Source organism: Amblyomma maculatum, chromosome 1 (assembly GCF_055883805.1).
Source record: "Amblyomma maculatum isolate TAMU_Amacu chromosome 1, ASM5588380v1, whole genome shotgun sequence".
In the NCBI taxonomy this organism is placed as follows: domain Eukaryota; kingdom Metazoa; phylum Arthropoda; class Arachnida; order Ixodida; family Ixodidae; genus Amblyomma; species Amblyomma maculatum.
The window spans coordinates 138,099,509-138,122,525 of record NC_139344.1 but is presented as its reverse complement, the minus strand read 5'-3'; positions in this window follow the sequence as shown (position 1 = coordinate 138,122,525).

Sequence of the window (23,017 nt, the reverse complement as noted above, 5' to 3'; positions counted from 1 at the left end):
AGAAGTGCACGCCGGAGGCGCGGACCGTGTCCAGGCCGAGGGAGAAACATTTGAGAGCTTCTTGAGAGACTCGCACGACAAAGCCCAGTCATGCAACTTTGGAGCGCTCCACGACTCGATGACATGCGACCGACTTGTTTACGGCACGGCAGATGGGAAGTTGCGAGAAAAGTTGTTGCGCGAAGATCCACTAACCCTGGAGACGGCGGTCAAGTTGTCGCAATCTGGGGAAATGGCGGCAACACAAAGGAAAATGTGGGACATGACGATCGACAAGGTGGTGGAGGCTGTGCACCACGTGTCCAGCCTACGGGCAACAGTGTCGCAACTATGGTCGAAAGAAGCACTTCGCGGCGGCTTGGAGTTAAAGGGACACTAAAGACACGCAACCCCTTCATGGATTACTGCCTTGTCGTGGCGGACGGGTTTGCGAAACTCGATGAAGTCGTGAGCTCTGCTGTGTAGGGCCACCCAAAATAGACATGTCATGGCAGAGAGTTCTGACAAAATGTGATTCACTGGAGAAGGTAATGGCAACCCACTCCAGTATTTCCTGCCTAGAAAACCCTATGGCCAGTCACAATAGCATTAATGATATGGCGCCGGAAGACGAGCCCCCCAGGTTAGAAGGCGTCCCACATGTTACTGGGGATGAACAAAGTGCGATTCCTAGTAGCTCCAGGACGAATGAAGCGGCTGGGCTAAAGCCAAAAGGACGCTCAGTTGTGGATGTGTCGGGAAGATACCGGAAAGTCCGATGTTGCAAGGAGATATGTCACATAGCAACATGGAATGTAAGGTCTATGACGCAAGGTAAACTGGATGTCGTCAAGCGAGAAATGGACAGATTGAGCATTGATATCTTGGGTATCAGCGAGCTCAAGTGGACCGCAATGGGAGAATTTAACTCCGGCGACCATTATGTCTTTTATTGTGGGCACTAATCCAAGAAAAGGAATGGGGTTGCTCTCATAGTAAACAGAAGAATGGGCAAAGCAGTGCTAGGGTACAACCCCAAAAACGACCGAATGATTTCACTTCGGATCCAAGGTCACCCTTTCAACATAACAGTTATCCAAGTCTATGCACCAACCACTACTGCTGAAGAATCTGACATTGAGAGATCTTATGCGGACCTACAATGCCTTTTAGACCGCACTCCATCATCAGACGTCGTTTTTCTCATAGGAGACTGGAATGCTAAGGTCGGGAGTGAAGAAATATCCGGAATTACAGGCAAGTTCAGTCTTGGTGAGCCAAATGAAGCTGGGCAGAGGCTAGTAGAGTTTTGTCAAGAAAACAACCTGACCATAGCAAATACTCATTTTCAACAGCACAAGAGGCGCCTGTACACATGGACTTCACCGGACGGTCTGTACAGGAATCAGATCGATTATATTCTTTGCCGGCAGAGATGGATAAGCGTTATACGAGCAGTAAAAACAAGGCCTGGGGCCGATTGTGGCACCGATCATCAGTTTCTTGTTGCCAAAATTGGGCTTCGATTGAGGAAAACGCAGAAAACTAGAAGGCCTTTCAGGTATGATCTGGATCAAATTCCATCAGAATATGCTGTGGAAGTAAGGAATCGATTTCAAGAATTAAATCTAGAAAACAGAGCGCCTGAAGAGATGTGGACTGATGTTCGTGATATAATACAAGAAGTTGCTACTAAGGTAGTTCCAAAGCAAAAGAAATGCAAGAAAGCAAACTGGTTATCTGAAGAGGCTTTGCAAATAGCTGAGGAAAGGAGGATGGCAAACATTATGGGGGAAAAAGAAAGATACAAGGTTCTCAATGCGGATTTTCAGAAAATAGCAAGGAGAGATAAGAATGTCTTCCTGAACATACAGTGCCAAGCAGTTGAGGACAGCAGCCAATTAAGGAACACGAGAGCTCTGTATAAGACAATAAAAGATATCAAAGGAAGCTTCTGGGCGTGATAAAAGACAAACGAGGCAAGGACCTCACTGAAGCCTCGTAAATAAAGAAGAGGTGGCAGGAATACACAGAAGAACTGTACAAGAAGGTCCTGGATGTGCAAGCCCAACATAAGACGGTTGTGATTACTGATCTCGAGCCGAACATTTATTTATTTATTTATTTATTTATTTATTTATTTATTTATTTATTTATTTATTTATTTATTTATTTATTTATTTATTTATCTATTTATTTATATACCCTAAAGGCCCTTTCAGGCATTACATAGGGGGGGAGGAGTCACATGAACAAAGTTGGTTATAACAGGCACTAAGGTTCAGAGAGGAGGAAAAGAAATGAGGAAAAAAAAAACAAAAAAAAAAAAACAAGTCATTCAGGTCGCTATTTTCCCTTTTTTTTTTTTTTTTATACAGAAGTTATATGACCTAAGCAATTTTACATGCTCTGAAGAAACGAGGTATGCGCGCGCTTAATACCAAGCAGTAGGCTGAAATGAACAAGAAATAACACAGCACTACACATCAAGGAAAACAAGTAATAAACATTGCAAAATATTATTAAGAAAATTAAGTCAGTTTAACATTCAATTCCCTCCAAAGCCTTGAGGAATGAACTATAGTCAGGTATGGTAGCGACATCTGCTGGCAAACTGTTCCATTGTGAAATAGCAATTAGCAGTGGTGAATATTTAAACATATTTGTGCGCGCATGTACGGGGTTGATTTTAAATGGATGGTCTACGCGAGCAGATATGTGGGGGGCAGGGCGAAGGAACGTTTTTCGAAAGTCTGATGAACCATGATATAGTTTGTGCATTGAAAGATAGGCGGGCATTTCGTCGCCTAGTCTCAAGGGGCAATAAATTAAATCGTTGCTTGATATTGTTTACGCTAGTTGGGTAGGAATAATCGTGGGCAATAAACCTGGCTGCTTTACTCTGTAGCGATTCAATGGAGTTTGCTAAGTAATCTTGATGAGGGTGCCAAATGATGGATGCATATTCAAGCTGAGACCTGACAAGTGTTGTTTATTTATTTATTTATTCAATACACCTTACAGGCTCCTAAGGCGGAGCATTGGGTAAGGGGGGCACATGAACAGTGAAACACAAAATTAATTACTTACAGGCAACGGCAAGATACAAGATAATACAAAAGCAAAATACATCAAGGTCATGAAAAAGAATGAAAAACACGAATAACACCCAATGACATGTTCTATTTATTTACTATACAACTTTTCCAGCGCTTTTCGAAACAGCGCCCGGTCAACTTCAGAAGCGATTGTGTCGGGAAGACTATTCCACAGTGAAATGGCTCGTGGGAGTGCAGATGAATTGAACGCCAGCGTTTTGCCAGAAATGCGTCGAAAGCTGAGATTATTATGTAGCCGCGATGATGTGCGCAATGGAGCTTTAAGGGGAAAGGGGCATGGTCTCGGGCTATGAACATATTTCTGAAAGAGGCATGAAAGGGCGAGTTGTCGACGAAGTTCTAATGGCTGAAGCGAAATGTCCTGTTTAATTACTGTAATGCTGGAGTATGGTTTGTAATTGCCTGAAATGAAGCGAGCGGCTCTATTCTGCACAGATTCTAGTTGGCAAGTTAAATATTTTTGATACGGTGACCAAACAGCTGAAGCAAATTCTAGCTGCGGACGGACGAAAGTTAAGTAAGAGAGGCTACGTACGGTGGGCGGAGACTTGTGCAAATTACGGCGGAAATACCCTAGCGTCTTTGATGCTTTGCTACGAATGGTGGAAATGTGCAAGGACCACGATAGGTTGGGCGTGAAATGAATACCTAGGTATTTGTAAGATGAGGCTTGCGAAACAACAGAGTCATTTAATAAATAATTAAGTTTGGATACGGTCTTCTTGCGGGTGAACGTCATAACCTTGCACTTATTAACGTTAAGAGTCATTTGCCAGGTCTGGCACCAGTTAGAAATTGTGTTAAGATCAGCCTGAAGAGCTAGATGATCGTCGGTGTTGTTAATCGTGCGATAGATAATACAATCATCCGCAAAGAGCCTCAGTTGAGAAGAAATATTACTAGGCAAATCATTAATATATATCAAAAAAAGTAAAGGGCCGAGTACGCTGCCTTGCGGGACACCGGAAGTTACATCGGATAGGGGCGAGGGAAAGCCATTAACCACAGTAAACTGCTGACGCAGCGTTAAAAAGTTACGGAGCCAAGATAGCGTATGGTCATCGAGTCTAAGAGCGACTAGTTTTTCTATTAGGCGACAATGGGCTACTTTATCGAAGGCTTTCGAAAAATCCAGAAAAAAACAATCTGTTTGCTGGTTATTATTCATATTAAAGTGTATATCAGTAGAAAATTCCAATAACTGTGATTCGCAAGAGTACCCCTTCCTAAATCCATGCTGATTAGCGAAGAAAAAGTGATTAGATTCCAGGTGATGGTAAACATGGGATGCAATTATATGTTCGAGTAATTTGCAGGAAATGCACGTGAGTGAAATCGGTCGGTAGTTGTCCGGTAAATGTTTGCTTCCAGACTTAAACACGGGTATAGGCTAGGAGTTTCGTTTTTTCATTAGCTTGATAGAGAGTGCGTTTTAGAAAGCCTAATCTTCTAGCGGCCTTGTATAAGACAATAAAAGATATCAAAGAGAGAAGAGGAAAGTTGAAGAGTGAATTTGAATGGGCCTTAGCCAGCCTTGCTAAGAACAAAGCTAGCGGAATTGATGGCATTCCAGTTGAGTTGTTTCAAAACCTCAACCATGACGCTGTTAACATTCTGCATACATTATGTCAGAAGATTTGGACTACCCGGCAGTGGACACAGGATTGCAAGAGGTCAGTTTACATCCCCATTCCAAAGAAAGGCAGTGCCAAAGATTGTTCCAACTACCGCACGATCGCGCTTATTTCGCATGCTAGCAAGGTGATGTTGAAAATCCTCCAAGGTAGGCTGCAGCAGTATGTAGATCGCGAGCTTTCGGACGTGCAAGCTGGGTTTCGCAAGGGCAGAGGAACTAGAGACCTGATTGCCAACCTTCGCTGGATCATGGAAAAAGCAAGAGAGTTCCAGAAACCCATCTACTTCTGCTTTATTGATTATGCGAAAGCGTTTGACTGCGTAGATCACAGCAGATTGTGGCAAGCTCTCCAAGAGATGGGAGTTCCAATTCACCTCATCTGTCTCCTCAGGAACCTGTATGAAGGGCAACAGGCCACAGTCAGAACTGGGCAGGGTCTTACTGATTGGTTTCCGATTGAGAAAGGAGTGAGACAAGGCTGCATACTGTCGCCCTGCCTATTTAACCTATATGCAGAGTGCATCATAAGGAAGGCCGGTCTAGACGAGTCTTCAGCTGGAGTGAAGATTGCTGGAAAACGTATCAACAACCTTAGATATGCGGATGATACCACTTTAATGGCAGAAAGTGAAGTGGAACTCAAGAGACTTCTGATGCGCGTACAAGAAGAGAGTGAGAAGTTTGCGCTTGAACTGAACATTAAAAGACAAAGATCATGGCGTCTTGCCCTATCAAGTCCTGGAGCATCAAGGGACAAGACGTGGAAGCTGTGACAGATTTTCTCTTCTTGGGCTCCAAGATTACCCCGGAAGGAGGCTGCAGCCATGAAATTAGGAGACGCCTGCTTCTGGGAAAGAGAGCCATGCCTAGCCTTGACCGCCTAGTAAAGAGCACAGACATTAGTCTGCCAACCAAGATCCGTAAAACTCGTGCTATGGTCTTTCCAGTTGTGATGTATGGATGCGAGAGCTGGACTGTAAAGAAGGCTGACCGCCGAAGAATTGACGCGTTTGAACTGTGGTGCTGGCGGAGACTCTTGAGAGTTCCTTGGACTGCCAGAAGATCAAATAAGTCGATATTGTCGATCATAAACCCTGAATGCTCATTGGAGGGTCAAATTCTAAAGTTAAAGCTCAGCTACTTTGGTCATCTGATGAGAAGGGAGGGGTCGCTGGAGAAAGATTTGATGTTGGGAAAGGTTGAGGGTCGCCGGAGAAGGGGTAGGCAGCGAACGCGATGGTTAGATGGCATCCTCGAGGCGCTGCAGATTATGTTATGTGATATTAGGAAGATAGTGAGAGACCGGAAAGCATGGCGTGACATGGTCCATAGGGTCACGAAGAGTCGGACACGACTGAACGACTGAACTGAACTGAAAGACACCCAAAGATGCTATGAAAACTAATAAACTACATTTGGTGACACTGTCGCCAAATATCCGGCAGCAAAAATTTGAATAATTGCTGAGATACTGCGATAAGAAGTTAAGGTTTTTTCTTGTTTCCGCCGGTCGAGTTCAAACTGTTTCCTCTGACTACGTTTTCGGGTAGAGTTATGCACACTATGACGTAAGTGGAGACTCCGTGATTACCCCGCCGGGGTGGCGCAGTGGTTACGGCGCTTCACTACTGTTCCCAAGTTTGCGGGATCGAATCCCGGCCTCGGCGGCAGCTTTTCAATGGAGGTGAAAAGCAAGACGCCCGTGTGCTGTGCGATGTCAGTGCACGTTAAAGAACTCCAGGTGGTCGAAATTTCCGGAGTCCTCCACTACGGCGTCTCTCATAGTCTGAGTTGCTTTGGGACGTTAAACCCCACAAACAAACAACAACAAGCAAGACTCCATGATGTCTAGCGAGCCGGCGCGGCCCGCGGCGCCGAGCATCCCTCGGGGGCCAACATGGAAACAGCGTACTCGCAATCGACCATCGGCTCACAATAAGTGACGGCCACAGCCGAAATAATCAAAACGATGAATAGAGTAATTTACCTAGCAATGGGCCCATAAAGGAAGAAAAAAAAAACATAGAGCGTTTGTAATGCACAATACTTTACGTGTTTCTCAAGCTTTTGCGCTCCTTCTTGCACTGGCGTATAAACAAACCGAGCCCTAGGTCATCGCAACGCTTCCCGAAATGTTTACATACAAAGAAGATTTAGTTACCAGCAAAATCGTGTCCTCGCTGCTGCGCTTGCCAGTTTTGAAGCTTCGTCGCACTTTTTTCCTTCGAGGTTTGTGCTACAGCTTTGTGTTCAGCGAAAATTACGTCCACGGTAGCCGAGCATGACCGAAGAGCCGGCGCCCCTAAATTTGCCTGCGCTGTGAAATTCCACACGTTAAAAAAAAATGGTTTCAGTGCACAATATCGTGCACATAGGCACCCAGAACATTAGTTGCAAGTCGTAAGAGCAGGCAGCATGCTCCGATGGTCAAGAAGTTGTAATTTTTATCCCGGGAGCAATGGGCATGTACACCTCGAAACGTGATCCATCATAAATGCGGCCGTGATATAATATGCAGAAATATTTCCCGGCTTCCTATGACTCATGTATACCTCGGAAATAAAGAAGAAAAAAAAGAACTCGGCGTAGCCGAGTGGTTAGCGCTGAACGGAGCAAGCAGTGGTGAGTTCGAATCCAGCTGTGGTAAGTTTTTTTTTTTTTTTTTTTTTTACATTTTTGGCTTTTTTTTAATATATTTTAGGTGCTTCGTTATTTTTAGTTTTTACTTTTTATCCCAGGCCCTTTTTTCGCCGGGCGACCAGCGTAATAGGCAAGGATACAATAGGAGAACAATGACATTTGCAATAAGATCGACGCTGTCCTTGGTATATGAGCGGCAAGTGTGCCCCTTTTGTTTACGATGCCTGCAAATAGCACGTTGAAGCTCTTGTTGACACAGTGCGTGGGACAATGTGCCATGATCTAGTGAGCAGTTCAATGATAAGGCGTTTTTCCTTTGGCACTTAGCATATGGATGCTTTTCGTGACGTACGTAGCTGCAGTCGAGCGGTCAGGTCGGGGTTAACGGGAGCTCGCAGTCGAAGTGGCGACGGCGGCGATACGCTGGCTCAGAAGTGTGAACGAAGGAGCGTGTCAACGGCAGCGGATTTCGCTCGCTCGCGCCTCCGAATGCTCAAATGTGAACGAGCCGGGCGCATCTGCTGCTCCAAGCTCGTAATTCAGGCGCTGCAGGTCCAAACTTGAAACTATCCGAGCACGCATGAAGTGCCTGAGCCGGAACATAACCGAAACTGAAGTGGGCGCCTGTGGCGCCTCCAAGTATAATTTTGTATTTGCCTTACAACGTTTACGTTGTCTTTTCGCCGTCGTTTACGTATGATAAAAGCGCGTTATCATATCCGGGACAAAACCTACGACCGCATTCAAACGGGCAACGTAATTCGCATTTGTCAGCCTCCGGGATCCCTAGCGCGTCACGTGATTTGTAGTTGCGAGTTTCTGCTGTGGCGGCAATAACTGTATTTCTGTTCTTCCTCTTTACTACCTTATAACAGCTCTGTTTTCAGTAAGATTAGATGTTTTGTAATCAGGAATTGGCATTCTATGGTCTCTCCAGTATTTCTCCAATTTACCCGGTTCTGTGCTAGCTGCATCCACTTGACCCCTGCGAACTTCTTAACCTCATCCGCCCACCTAACTTTCTGCCACCCCCTGCTACGCTTTCCCTCCCTTAGAATACAGTTTGTTACCATAAGTGACCATCGGTTATCCTCTCTTCGCACTACATGTCCTGCCCATGTCCATTTCTTCTTCTTAATTTCCACTAGAATGTCGGTAACTTGAGTTATTTCTCTGAGCCACTCTGCACGCTTCCTATCTCTTAATGTCACCCCTACCATTTTTCGTTCCATAGCCCTCTGCGTTGTCCTCAACTTAAGTAGAACCCTCTTGGTTAGCCTCCACGTTTCAACCCCACAGGTGAGTACAGGTAAGATGCAACTGTTGTATACTTTCCTGTTGAGCTATACCGGTAAGCTGCTAGTAATAATCTGCGAGTGCTTGCCAAATGCGCTCCATCCCAATCTTATTCTTCTTGTTATTTCATTTTCATGGTACGGATCTGCGGTTACTACCTCTCCTAAGCAGACATATTCGCCTACTACTTACAGTGCTTCGCTACCTAGCGTAAACTGCTGTTCCTAACCGAGGCTGTTGAACATTAAATTAGTCTTCTGCATATTGATTTTCAAGATATATCTTTCTACTTTTCCTTTCTAGGTCATCAATCAGTATTTGCAGTTCATCCCTCGAGTTACTTAGCAAGGCAATGTCATCAGCAAATCGCAGATTACTGAGGTATTCTCTATCTACCCTTATCCCTATCTGCTCCCATTCCAAGTCTGAATACTTCCTCTAAGCAAGCTGTGAATAGTACTGGGAGATCGTGTCTCCTTGCCTAACACCTTTCTTTATGGGAATTTTGTTACTTTCTTTATGCAGAACTATGGTTGCTGTACAGCCACTATATATATTATGTTATATAAATGTTATCTTACTGGCGCCGCCATGTGGCGAGCTCGGGAGACCGGCACGCGCTCGTCTTCTTCGCTCTCTGTGTTCGCCCGCCAGTCGGTTCCGTGCCTTATCTTGCCGGTGCTTTTACTTAGTCATAAGTAAACCTGCTGAACCAGTTTAACTGGCTTCTGTGACATTTTTGGTGGAGCTTCTGGGTAGATCCCATGTACGAAGAGCCTCTGGCTGCCCCCTACGCCCGTCTACACACCGTGGACACGACCCTGCGCACAAGGCGAGCCGTCGCTTGAGAGGCTTAGCTCCCGAGTGTGGTCCTCTTGTTTCCCCACCGCGAACAACGATGACTACAGCGGCAATTCAGACCACTCAGCTTCTCGTGAGTGCACAGCAGCTGATCTGCCATACTTCACGTATGCCCAGGCCGTTTCATGGCGACAAGTTCGGAGACGTTGAGGACTGGCTGACCAACTACGACCAGGTCGCTGTGTTTAATACGTGGGACGAGGAGCGGAAATTGCAGAATGTTTATTTCGCACTAGAAGATGCCGCCAAGATGTGATTCGAAAACCATGAGGCTACCATTTCCACCTGGCAGGATTTCCGGCGGCAGCTGCTCGCAACATTCGGCAACGATGCAAGAAAAGAGATGGCCGAACTCGCTCTACAGTCCCGAGCACAGCGGCCTAATGAAAGCGTCGCCATGTTTGTAGAAGAAATGACTCGCCTTCTCAACCGGGCGGATCCGTCCATGTCGGAGGTAAAGAAGGTGCGCCACCTTATGCAAGGCGTCAAGGAGCAGCTGTTCGTTGGCCTTGTACGTGGCCCTCCACGTACTGTTGCTGATTTTATGAAAGAAGCAACAAGCATCGAGCGTGCCTTGAATCAGCGATTTGTACATTTTGATCGCTCTGCGAACATCGCTGCCGTATACTTCCGCTTGCCAATTGCCGGAAACGACACGAAAGCCCTTCGCGAACTTATTTGAAGCATCGTGCGCGAAGAGCTGCAAAAGCTGCCCTCTCTCGAACAACATCCACGTGTTGGGAGCATCTCGGATATTGTGCGCGACGAGCTCCCCCAAGCAGTGCCATCAGTACCGTCACCCCAGCCGCCTGCGCCACAGATCATGACGTACAGCGACGTGTTGCGTACCCCTGCGCCTGAACCATCGGCACCCTGCAACCCTGCTCCTCCCGCTCGTTCTCCACCCCAATATCCAGTTTCGACTGGTGTGCCTGAAGCTCGACCACCCGTTCGCAAAGCACACGCGTGGCGCACGCCGAACAATCTGTCTTTGTGCTTTCACTGCGGCGCATCCCGTTCTCCCGAGCTCGCCACATGGCGGCGCCAGTAAGATAACATTGCGGCAATATCGTCCAGCACTTTCACGTACGGCTCGTCTATGCCCTGATTTCGCAATGCCTGCATCACCGCCGAGGTTTCTACTGAGTCAAATGCTTTTCGTAATCAATGAATGCTATGTATAAGGACTGGTTATATTCGGAGCATTTTTCTATCACCTGGTTGATGGTATGGATATGATCGATAGTAGAGTACCGTTTCCGAAACCCTGCTTGATCCTTTGCTTGATTGCAGTCTAAGGTTGTCCTGATTCTATTAGCGATCAGCTTAGTAAATACCTTATACGTAACAGACAGTAAGCTGATTGGTCTAATTTTTAAGGTCCTTGGCGTCCCCTTTCTTATGAATGAGGATAATGTTTGCATTCTTCCATGGTTCCGGTACCGTCGATGACACCAGGCACTGCGTATACAGGGAAGCCAGTTTTTCTAGCACAATATCCCCCCCCCCCCCCTTGTCCTTCAACAAATCTGATCCTCTCCAGCTGATTTGCCCCTTTTCAAGTTTCTAATGCTTTCTTGACCCCGTCCTTCGTCACTGGTGGAACGTCTGACTGTTTTTCCCTACCGCCAATCTCATTACGGTCCTGACTACTTTGGCTACTGTGGAGATCTGTTTAGAACTCCTCGGCTATTTTGACTATCTTTTCCATATTCGTGATGACATTTCCCGCCTTGTCTCTTGGCGCATACATCTGGTTTTTGCCTATGCCCAATTTCTTCTTTACCACTTTAAGGCTTCCCCCGTTCTTTACAGCACGCTCAATTTTCTCCATGTTATACTTCCTTATATCGGCCACCTTGCGCTTATTGAGTGTCCCTTTAAGCACACCCCAGCGCCAAAGGTTTGGCATTTGAGGTAGCCACCGGTAGGTCCAGCGCTCGCTTCTTAACTTTACATATGATGACGCTTATGCGCATCTTCGTCTGCGAAGGTACGGCGCGGCATAGAGGAAAAGGGTGGCGATTCGAGCTAGTGGGCATTACAGTCTCCGCAACTGGGAAAGTACTGCAACCGCAGGAGCCAAGCAAGAGCCGCGCCGCCGCGGCCGCCATATTTGTTCCAATGCAGCTGGCGCGCACGTAGCTGTACATGTTTCTCGCAGCTTCGGAACCTGAGGGGCGCTCTGAATGGGCGAATTTTTTCACATTTTTGGGCCACGAGTTTAAGAAGTGCTTAGATTGTAAGGAAAGAAATTTGGTTTCTGTACGAATAAAATGGGTTGTGAAACAAAACAGTGTAACGAAGGCATAAATGCATCGACTGTATGCATGCATCTTATTCATGAAAATAATATCCGAGCAGGAAAGAAATTATCTCTGGTTGAGGAACACACAAAAACGATATTTAGCATGCACGTCGCTGTGGCTTTTAAAAGGAACAGAGTTTTCTGGTATCGTCAAATCCGCATGACACGTAAAAATTACATTACGCTCTTAAAATTCATGAACGTTGTTGGTGAGATCCCAGTAAATGCTAATACACCATATATTTTATGCAACTCCCGTTTGCTTCATTTAATTACTGTGTTGCAATATAGAGGAGCTAAAAAAAGAGAATATTGAGCAAATGCTAAATTGTAATTTTGTTACTCTTACAACTATGCGAATTTTGCGTATACGTTGTTTGTAAAGAGGAAGTCAAATAAAAATGAGCGTAACATTGTAGAAACTTCGCGAGTTTATCACGCATTAATTTTGCAGCAGCTGCTCTAATTCCGACGCTCTGAGAGGTACATTTAAGGTATGAATTCGGCAAGCTGGATGGTTACATTTCGTCTACATTATGAAACGAAGTTATAAAGTGCGCTAAATGCAAGCCTACTCGAAAAGCGTACGTCACGCGGCCACCTAGCAGGAGGTAAGAAAGAGGTACAGTAATAAACGGAATTCTCCTCCGGGGAAAGAGGTGCAAACAGAAGCCTCCCTGTGAGTGCCAATCCGGAAGGTCGCTATTGAAAAGATGAGACACAGTGTGCTGTTTAATTCCTTATAATTCGAATTCCACCCGCCGAATGCGCAGCGGCGTCGTGAATGGAGAAAACGAAAAATTTTCCGAAAGAGAACAAAGTTTCACAAAGCAGGAACCCACGCGCAATTCAACCACGAGAAAGATATGTTCTGAAATGTCCGATATTACTTCAAAGTTTGCCTTGGTGTTCTTTCTGTTATAAATATATTTTGAGATGAGGCACGCATTATGTTCAGTTATTACGACACACACAGCTCCCTTAAATTTCTTTCATATTGACCTTATAACAACCTTTTAGCATTCAGAGCGCTATGAAGCACAATGTATATTGAAACACTTGCTCACAGAGCCTGTGTTGCTCGTGGGTAAAAATTTACCTTGATTTATCTTGTGTAGCCAAATAGCCTATCGTTTGCTGTCCTCCATACCGCTCGGAATGGTAACAAAACTCGCGGATTCCTAGTAGTTGCTGAACCATAAAGCGCAGCAATCGGGCATACTTGTGCATTTACAGTCCTTTCCCTTGATTTTGCAAAACGCTAAGAGCGAAAGAACACGTACTGGTGTCACCCGTTAATAATTAAGGGGCTTATTAACGATGCGCCCTTAACGGTGCGCACACTCCCAGACACCCTTAGAGTGAGTAGGGGTAGCTGTTCCGGTCGCTAAGGAGATGCCCTCGACCTGCGTGGCAAGCTCAGCCAGAATGCAACTACCTTGTAGTGACAGAATGGGGTGGCCGTTTGGTGCCCAGCTTTCGTCGGTTCAAGCCAGAGTAAGGGTTGGAGTCAGAAGTAACGAACAAAACACACTTTATGCACAGCAAGAGACGATACAGAGGAATACACAAACACTAAAATTGCACAGACGAGAGGTTCACAGAAAAACAAACGCTAAGCATGCAATTACAGAGGTATTCAATAACACAGAGGATTTACAACAGATCCAACACGAGAGAGTCACATAAACAAACACCAAATTGTTCACCGGGCACTGTTGCAGTCCGACGCCTCGAGAGTCACGATGTGGCCGCCATGCAAGACGAGCGCCGCTCCCTCGCAGGTCCGTGGGTTTGCCAGCAGCGGGTGATCGCCGGGAGTCCAGTCGAAGCACTGGCGAACACGCCACAACCACTGACTGACTGACTGACTACACAAGCAGCGCGGTCTCTTTAAATAGGGCGCGCCGCGTCTGTCTGTTAACACGCGCCAAAGCTAGCGCGCACACACACTTAGCTTCGCTGATTAGAGCGCTCTCTCTTCCTCCCGTCGAGCCGCGCGTCGTCATTGGTAGAATGTTCTCGAAAGGTCTGGCACATTCCAGACCGATGAACCACCGTCATTCCCGGGCCATGGGAAAGAGGGTGACGGCAACGCGTACAAAGCTACGCGCTCTCTCGCCCGGGGAAGGCTTTTCTCTCCATAGGCAACCTGCAGTGGCCAGGCGGCGCTAGTGGAGCGCAGCGTTCAGCGCCGCCAACGGCGGCGCCGAGTAATCTGAGTAGGCCGGCGCGGTCGGGTTGCGTTCGCGTTGTACGGCTGGAAGCATCTCGGCTCTCATTTTCTGCGGTTTTAAGGCAATCGAATGTCTTCAGAGCTACTTCCGAAAACTATAATACTGACGAAAGGACACCGCCTGTTCGAAAATGCTCGTGTTTAAAACGTAAACTGTGTCGACGTCACCGCGAAGTGCGCGCCGCTCGCGACGGAACACCCGCGCGCACAGCTTTGAATTTCGCGTGTGTAGACTGAATTTTTTTAACGAACTTTATTCCCTCAGGGCACCAGTCGGATATGTGATGATGAATTAAGAAATAATTAAATGAATGAAAAATGTAGTAAACGTAGCTTTTCATTTACCTATTGCGTTCACACCTCAACATTGAAAGTGCAGAGAGAACCTGAGAAGAGATTGATCGCCGTTTCTTCTTTTTTTTTGTTCTTGCTGTTTGATTACAGCAGCATAATAATTTCCTCGCGGTTTTGCTTTACAGTTTAATACCATGACGAACACTTTTGTTCGTGGTGCACCTTTCGACAGTGCCGCGGAAGTTACAGGAGGCATGGTGCAGTACGTACCCGCTACGGATGTCGTGGCGATTGCAAGCACTGTGCGGTTGTAGCGTGCGTCATCACCGAAAACTCTGCGTGCCGGGGGCGGGGATTAGGGGGCCTCCTACACCGTTGAGAAAATAAAGCTCTTAACAACAACTGGCATGCATTTGTACCTCCGTACCTCAATCTTGGGGAAAGCCGGCGGGTAATGCTGGCACTCAACGGCAAAGCTTTCGTAAAGGAGGTCGTTAAGAGTTAGAAGTTTTTACTGTTGCTACTAATGATGAAACAGTCTATCGTCTGGGACAAGAGACTCTTGAGTAGCTTGAGCAATCGGTGAAAGAAATATTTGGCGCGGAACGATAGAACGAAGTTCCTTCCTCAGCATACACAGTATCACGGGGCTCTACACTCCGCCACTTAGACTTTTTCAGCACCTTAAGAAATAATTTACAGATAAATATGCTTATTGAAATCTGTAATTGGAAGTTTTTAAGATATTTTGGCTTTGTGGTTCCGAATAGACACCGCATTAGAAATCCGGTTCACAGATCCACGAACATTTTTTTTTTTTTCGCCTCCGTTGAAATGCGGCTGGAATACAATGCTGCGGCTGCGCGCCTTTGCTTTTCTGGACGTATGCTACTCGATCTTGCACATCATATACCAGTACACGCCACATTTTACAGCGCGGAGCACGTACTGAGTAGTGTGCCCCAACCAGCGTGCGACTCCCCGAGTCAGAAGTTTATACCGTTTCCTCCGCTCACGGGCAATCGTCGTATTTTAGCTTCTTGGCGTCTGTACGCCAATGGCCCCATAACAAAACGAATTTCAGCTACATTACTCTCTCGCAGCCAATATATCCTTCTCTCATCATTCTCCCCAGGTTCTCCCAGCAAGCGGTACGCTTAGGTTTCCTTCGTGATTGTGGCAGTCTTTCTCGCCGCCCTTGCGCTTATTTTTATTCTTGTTCATACCCGTAGTAGTCGAAGCATCGCGCGAGACCACTGAAGTCACTAAATGAGTAAATCATACTCACTGGGATAACAAAACGCGAACGCAGAAGGAACACAGCGGCCGCAACATATACGGCGTCTGCTTCTGCGCCGCCTCAGTATTAGCTCCCGTCGGTCGCCAGGTGGCGCCACATGTCTCAGCAAACTCCATTGCAGGTTGCCTATGCGGCGCCGCACGGGCCTCGCGCTGCGCCGGCTTGATAAAAATGTACGCCGATTTCGTGACAACTGGCGAACGCCGCGCAAGCCGTTTCCCTACTTGAGCTCTGGCGCCTGAGAAGCCGACGGAACATTTATGGTGGCGCGCGACCACGTGACCGCGGGGAACCAAGCTAAGGTCCAGCGATGACCCTGGCATTCAGTTCAAGGCCATCGAATGGGCCGGCGTCGCCAAAGGTATCCACGGCCTGCAGCACGCTAGCTGACTTCCCCTATTCCTCCCACTTATTGTGAATAAAGTTTTATCAGCTTCATCGGGGAACTAGGGTGCCTCGATGCGCTCCCGCTCTCCGCTGAGGGTGGCGCCACTCTTAGAAGGGGTCGTCGCCGCCAAAACCGGTTATCGGAAGGCGCCGCCGCCATTTTCTTGCATTCCGCTCCCGCCGTCCCGCGGACGCCCACGCTTGACACGGAAAGCGGCATCCTTCACATAGTCTCTGCAGAATTGCTGGGTGCTGCGTTCCCCAGTGCACTAACAGTGCTAAAAATGACCGGAGAATGTTTTCTTTTCCGAGCCCAAAAACGATCTCTTTTATGGACTGTGAAAATGAAGCCGGACAACTGGCAGCCGACGAACTACCCTTGCATATGCAGCGTAAGTACCAGTCTCTGCAGTGCTAAATTCATTTTCGGACTTATGTAAGCTTGTCTATGCGACTATTTCTGATTACCAGACATACCATTTTGTGTACCTTTCGAAGGCGCCATATCATGTTTTTGTAGCCTTCTGATATTTGATCGCTGTAAACGGACGTAATCTCTTAGAGCTCGAGAGCGATATGAATCCTCCAACGCATTTACACCTTAAGCATTACAAATTAAGGCTCAGGCTGGTAAAAGTATTACGATCTTTTTCAGCAACGAAGCTTGAAGAGCAGTTCATCGCGCCTACTTCACACAAAGCCTCGCAGCCCGCTTAATTTTGAAAGGCGCATCTGGCAGCATGAAAATTATGTGACCCTCGGAGCGCAGAATAGCATGCGATACACTAGGCTTTGTTTCTCTACGTTGCGTCGCATTGAGATATTTTATACTATTGTTCTTCACGAAAACTATGCTATTCAGGACATTTATTATCGCCTATCCTATGTCACGGAAGTAGCGCATTGAAACGAAAAAAAAAAATTTAATGTGAAGTACATTTTTATTTTGTGCTTGTGTGCGGAGGTCAGTGTGCGTTTGTGGGATTTTCTTGATTTATCGTAATTTAATCTTATTTTTCAGGGAATAATGCATTTATAACAGCAACAAAATTTTTTTGTACAGGCTCATTTTGATGAATCCTGTTTTGAACAAAATAAGTCAGACTGATGAAAGAAACTGAAGCAAAATGCTGTACCAACGAATTTCCCATTCAGGGGAAGGTATAATTCCCATTTGATTCACTGCCTAATTGCATACATTCGTTACCAAAAATGTGGCGGTCGCCCGGAAACATTTCAGTGGCATTTGAGCCATAGGCCCAGCATGGGTCACTTATTTCGCCTTTAACAGGTTATGTGTACGTGTGTATGTATCAATTCTGCTTCTCACGCTCTTATCAGAAGCATTCCCCTTATTCAATTCTACTGTCAATCGGCTAACACAACAACCTTCATCTCAAACACCCACTTAACCCATTACCACTTGAAAGGCAGAATCGGTCACCTTCTTTAATTAATACAAATGAAATTAACCAAGGCGACATTGTAGTTAATAAAGAGAGCGGGGGACAAATCAAGTATTTATGTGCACCTTTTGGCCTCTACGCTTAGATTATTTTGTGGGAAAAAAGAATATTGCCGAGACACTGGTGATGCCTCCTTTTCGCTATGTTATTTGCCTTGATTTTCCATATTACATGATTCCTGTTTTCCCTTTGCTTTGTGCTCAATTTGATCATTGGTTTGTACATCTTTCTGCTTCCAGTTGCTCCAAAGAAGCGAATGCCACCTAGAGACAAAACGCAGCATATTTGTGCATCAAGGTAATGAATAAATGTTCTTGCGTGCGCTTGAGTCTTTATTTTGACTTTATAGCGTATGCATGACACAGTTTGCCACCATTGCAAAATAGTGTAAGTGAACGTAAGCATGCCATGCGTTCGGGCTTGAATATGCAGCTGTTCATTTCGCGTACTTCACTTTCCGCTATATCCACACATAAGCGCTATGATAGAAAGTTGACGGCGCTGGTATGACAACGACGGCGAAAAGCTGGCCGCCCGTGATCACATATCGAAAAACAAAGATAACCGCTACACTTTCGCTAATCGTCTCTAAATAGCGAATACATCATCGAATTTTTACTCTTACTTTTCATCTAGACTATAAAAGGAATGATCATCAAAGGCAAAGTTCAATTCAAGCTACCATTGGTAGAGGGACTTCCTCTATCTAGGCGCGTCATGCAGCAAACGCGCACCTCGCGACCAGCGGATGCAAGAAAATGGTGGTCGCGCTAGCAGACGACGCGGTTGTCCTCACCCTAAGCGAAGAGCGTGTTACGAGGCACCCTACGGGGAACCCGTCGGAGGCGCGGCTCGGCGCGGCGGTGGAGAGAAAACGAGTGCGGTACGTTCCCCGATGTGGTGACTTTAGTGGGTATGCTTTATTCTCCATAGCTCAACAAGACGGTGAAGGACAGACAGAATAATTGCACAATTCGGCACAGAACCCCCTTTGTGCCGTACACTGAGAAAAATGTTTATAAGATATACCGCTTTCTTGCGGCAAGGCGTACATAGGGCAGTAAGGCAGTTGTCTTGGTGTTTAGGCGAGCACAACAGAGAGGTCAGGAATGGGGGCAATTTGGCGCGGCACTGCCGTGATCATAAATGCAAACCTTGTTTTAAAGAGTGCCAGGTGGTCGGTAGAAATGCAGATAAATTAACCAGAGAGATTATTGAGGCCGAAGCAACCGAAAAAGCCGTACTTCAAAGCTTTCTCAGCCCTCTGTCATTGTCGCTGTTAATATATATATATATATATATATATATATATATATATATATATATATATATATATATATATATTGCATTCTTAAATTTAGGTCAGCGTGCGAACCGCTGAAACGGTTTATCTGTTGGCTTTTTGTTTTTTGTGTACAAAGTATATTGTATAACCTAGCACGTACCGCTTTTATCTTTCATGTATAAATTCTGTACGCGCTAGATAAAGCGTCAGTGGAAGTCTAGCGCTGTGCCTGCCCCTCGTCTTCTTGTTGCGCTATGGAACATAAGGCATATACGATTCGTGAAAGTTACAAAGGCATGGGCGAGCCGAAGTGCGTCCCTGCCTCGCAATCCACGCGCACCGCACTTTTTATAGATACGCGACGGATCATACGCCCGACCTGCTCGCCTACTCTTCTGAGTTTGGAGCCCAGTCTGAGTCTGTTGTGTATGAACAGGCCAGGATCCGAAGGTCCTTCACCTCCCTGATTGGACCTCCCGACAGAGAGATATGCAACACCCTCCTGTCTCTGATGTTTGCTCTGACGTACAGGAGCCCTGATATTGACGGAACGCATTGGTGTCAACAAGTGGTAGCGTACGCATACACTAATGGTGGCGGCCCATTGCAAGCAGTCCTCCATTTCTCCAAGGCTTCCTTCTGCGGTCCAAATTCTTATGTCATCTGCATAGAGTGCCTGCCTTACTATTTCCACCCGGGATAACTGCTACGGAAGATTCATCATCGCAACGTTGAAGCGGCGAGAGGATCGCTCCTTGGGGAGTACCCCTGGTTCCCATGGTATAGGGTCTACATTCTTCTTCCTCAATACGAATGACTGCTTGCGTCGCAAGTGGAAGATCTCAGATGTAGGCAAGACCTCTCGATCCACAGTCGGTTGAGCTCAAGTTAAAAAGTGCGCTTCCATGGCGAACACTGCCAAATGCGCCCTTAAGGTCAAGAGCTATATAATGCCCTTGTCGTTATGGTACGTAGCTGCAGGTCTGAGTATGTCGCGGTGTAGTTGGAGGAGGATGTCCTGGCCTGACTTATGTGGGCGGAACCCAAACATATTGTAAGCGAAAAGGTTCTTACCCTCCATGTATCGAGAGAGGTGATCTGATCATCTTCTTCATAAGTTTGCCCACGTACGAGGTCAGTGTATGGGCCACAGGCTGTCCGTGCTCACGGCTTTATCCGGTTTCGGTATGAGCGTGAGCAAATAGGTCTTCCAGTCTGGAGCGAGTGAACGCCCGTCCCGTACAGATCTGGTTGATGGGTTCAGTAGTGTAGGAGGCCGAGTCCGAAAGATTCGCCAACATGTTTACTGTTTTGAGACCCCGGCCCGGAGCCGTACCGCTAGGAATTTTCGCCAGTGTCGCCTTAAAGTCTTGTAACCTCAATGCAGCTTTTCTGGCTCTGAGCATATACAACCGCTTCTGCGGTGCGGCAAAATTCTTAACGACTACTGCGAACATCAGCGTTTGCTCCCGGCTTCCGCAAAGGTACTGAGCAAGGCTGACGAACGAATACTTAGGATATTGCAGGCCAATACTAATGTGTCCTGCAATCGCCAAGTACTTTGATCCTAAATTCGACGGGTTGTGTCCACATAGAGACGAAGTTCGCGATAATTTCCACGTTGTGTGGGCATGTCAAAAGAATCCCTCTCTTCCTTCTTCTGCGCCCCCCTTCACCCCCAGATAGGCATGGTGGCAGCCCTGTCCAACTAAACTCCGGCCTGAAGTCTCAAAGGGCCCTATAGTCCAAAGGGCACGGGTGGCGGCTTCGTCCTGTGACGTCCCAGACTAGGGATGCCGGCTCGCAAACTCTCTAAGCTGAATAAAAGTTCCTCATCATAATCATCGTCGTCGTCAAGTACTACACGCCGTAGCACCAATGATGTTTGTAAAGTTGTTGTCGGAATACAACATACGACTGTCGGGCTTCAGTCCTGCAAATAGTATCGCCCCTGAAATCATTCATTCGAACTTATTAAAAGATTCTTTTAATGTTTGCACAACGCCAGGTTTGTAATGGCTGCCGACCTGTAAAAATGCTCTTGTGCGACACCCTTCTTGAAAATTGCATCCGTAGAAAAACAAACACCCCATATGACTGCTTCATTCCCGATTTCTGCGAATGAAAGGGCGAGGCGACCAGGAGATCATGCGTGCCCCGCCGGGGTGGTGCAGTGGTAAGACGCCCGACTACTGTCCGGCGTCTTACCACTCGGCGGCTGCGTTTCGATGGAGGCGAAACGAAGTGGCGTCCGTGTGCTGTGCGATGTCAGCGCGCGTTAAAGATCCCCAGGTGATCAAAATTACTCCGTAGCCCTCCACTACAGCTCCCCTTTCTCTCTATCCACTTTCACTCCTACTTCATCCCTTCCCTTGCGGCGCGGTTCAGGTGTCCACAGAGTAAGTGTTACAGATTCTGCGCCTTTCCCTTCCTGTGAACTATTAATTAATTAATCATGCGTGTAGCCAAGGCGGCAGTGCTGGTGTTCAAACATCTCCATCCCCGAAATTTTGGAGATACTTGCTTTAAACTCAGTAGCTTCCAGGGAACACCCCTTTTTACACTTTTTGTAAAAAAAAACACTCGCACGAAAGGACTTCCTGGCTAAACCTAGAGAAGACCTATAGGCCCCGAGGGACAGCTAGACACAGCTACGTCACTGCTTAACTCTATTCCCTAAACTTGTAGCAAGGCTAACTATATGTAGAACTTCAGGCTAAGTACGGGGTTGGGAAGGGAGAGGGGACGACCAAAACAAGTTTTGAAGCAGCTCATGGAGCAGAAAATGTGAGTTACAAACGTCCCCGTCGTGTTTTGAAGATGCTCCACTGCACGAACTGAACAGCGCGTGGCCAGCGCGCCATTTAAGCGCACTGGAGGAAGCACATGGATACAAGGTAGGCAAATGTTAATACGCGTTAGAATGCGTGACGCCATGCACAAATAAAAAAATAGCAGGTTCGAAAACGTCTCTTAACATGTGAACGACGAACACCTACTCTTCCTGCTCTTATCATTCGCCTCTTTCTCTTGCCTCTTAGATCTACCTATTTCTATTTCTGTCTTTCTCTTGGCCCCTCATTTTAGTCATTACTAGTCAATAATAAACGACAATCAATTGTCGTTACAAGTCGTCGTTACACATATTGGTCATTTGCAGTCATTACAAGTCATTAGTAGTCATTATTAGTCATTATAACCTCTACCAATCTCTATTGTAACCTCTATTAATCAATATAACTATCCATCATTTTCCTTCTTTAATCTGTCCTCCTAGGGCTGGCATTTCCTGACGATGCACCCGACGGTCGCTTCTGCCGGCGCGTCCGGTGGTCACGTCCAGCCGACGCACCATGAGCCTAGAAAGGATTTCGCCTTAAAAGAAGACCATTGGCGGTTACCGCCGTTTTTCCTTTCCTTCCTTTCATAAGCATGTCACTGTACCTACACAATAGTTTTTCACTTTCTCCCGCAATATAGGATGCCGCAACGGGCTAGCCTTTTAAAAGCCCTGTGCATCTTTTTGAACTGCACTAACAAAATTTAACTGGTCTATGTTGAACGCACGTGTGCTCTAATATAAACTATTGAATTTTTCTTGGTATAACGCTGCGTTCTGCGCGATCATCTCTTGGACACTATTGATGAGCTAGCGCATTTCTAAACATTTTTCTGTGAACACGTTTTCGCCACTATAGGTGAGGCAGCGGCTTTTTAACCACTCTTATTGTTCCCCAATTCCCCACCAGGTCGTCTTATGGTTTCAAGAAGTTTAGCTGAACATTACGCTGTGATAACTCGCAAATTACTTGCTTTCCGTAAGTCATTAGGCTCTACTACTCGACTTAATGTGGCGGTGGTGGCATTGAATTGCACAAGAGCATACGGCCATGACGCGACGCAGCCCTGACAAGAATGTAGGAGAAGCAGAGCGTTCGGCCTACCAAAGTGGGAAACGCCATAAGCTGACGTCGAAGCACAGTGACAGGCGTGATTCCAAATGCCCGAACACACTTCAAAATGCTGCCGCATCGACCGCTGGCGTGGGGCTGTCTTCTACGTGCATGACTCTGTGGGACCGGCACAACCCTTGAGGACAGCATGGAAGCCGTTGTTCCGCGCAGCGCCACTATCACCCTTGAGCGGCCCTCTCTCAAAGGCAAACTGGTGATAATGAAGTGCATGGTACCATATGTATACGCCATTTGCA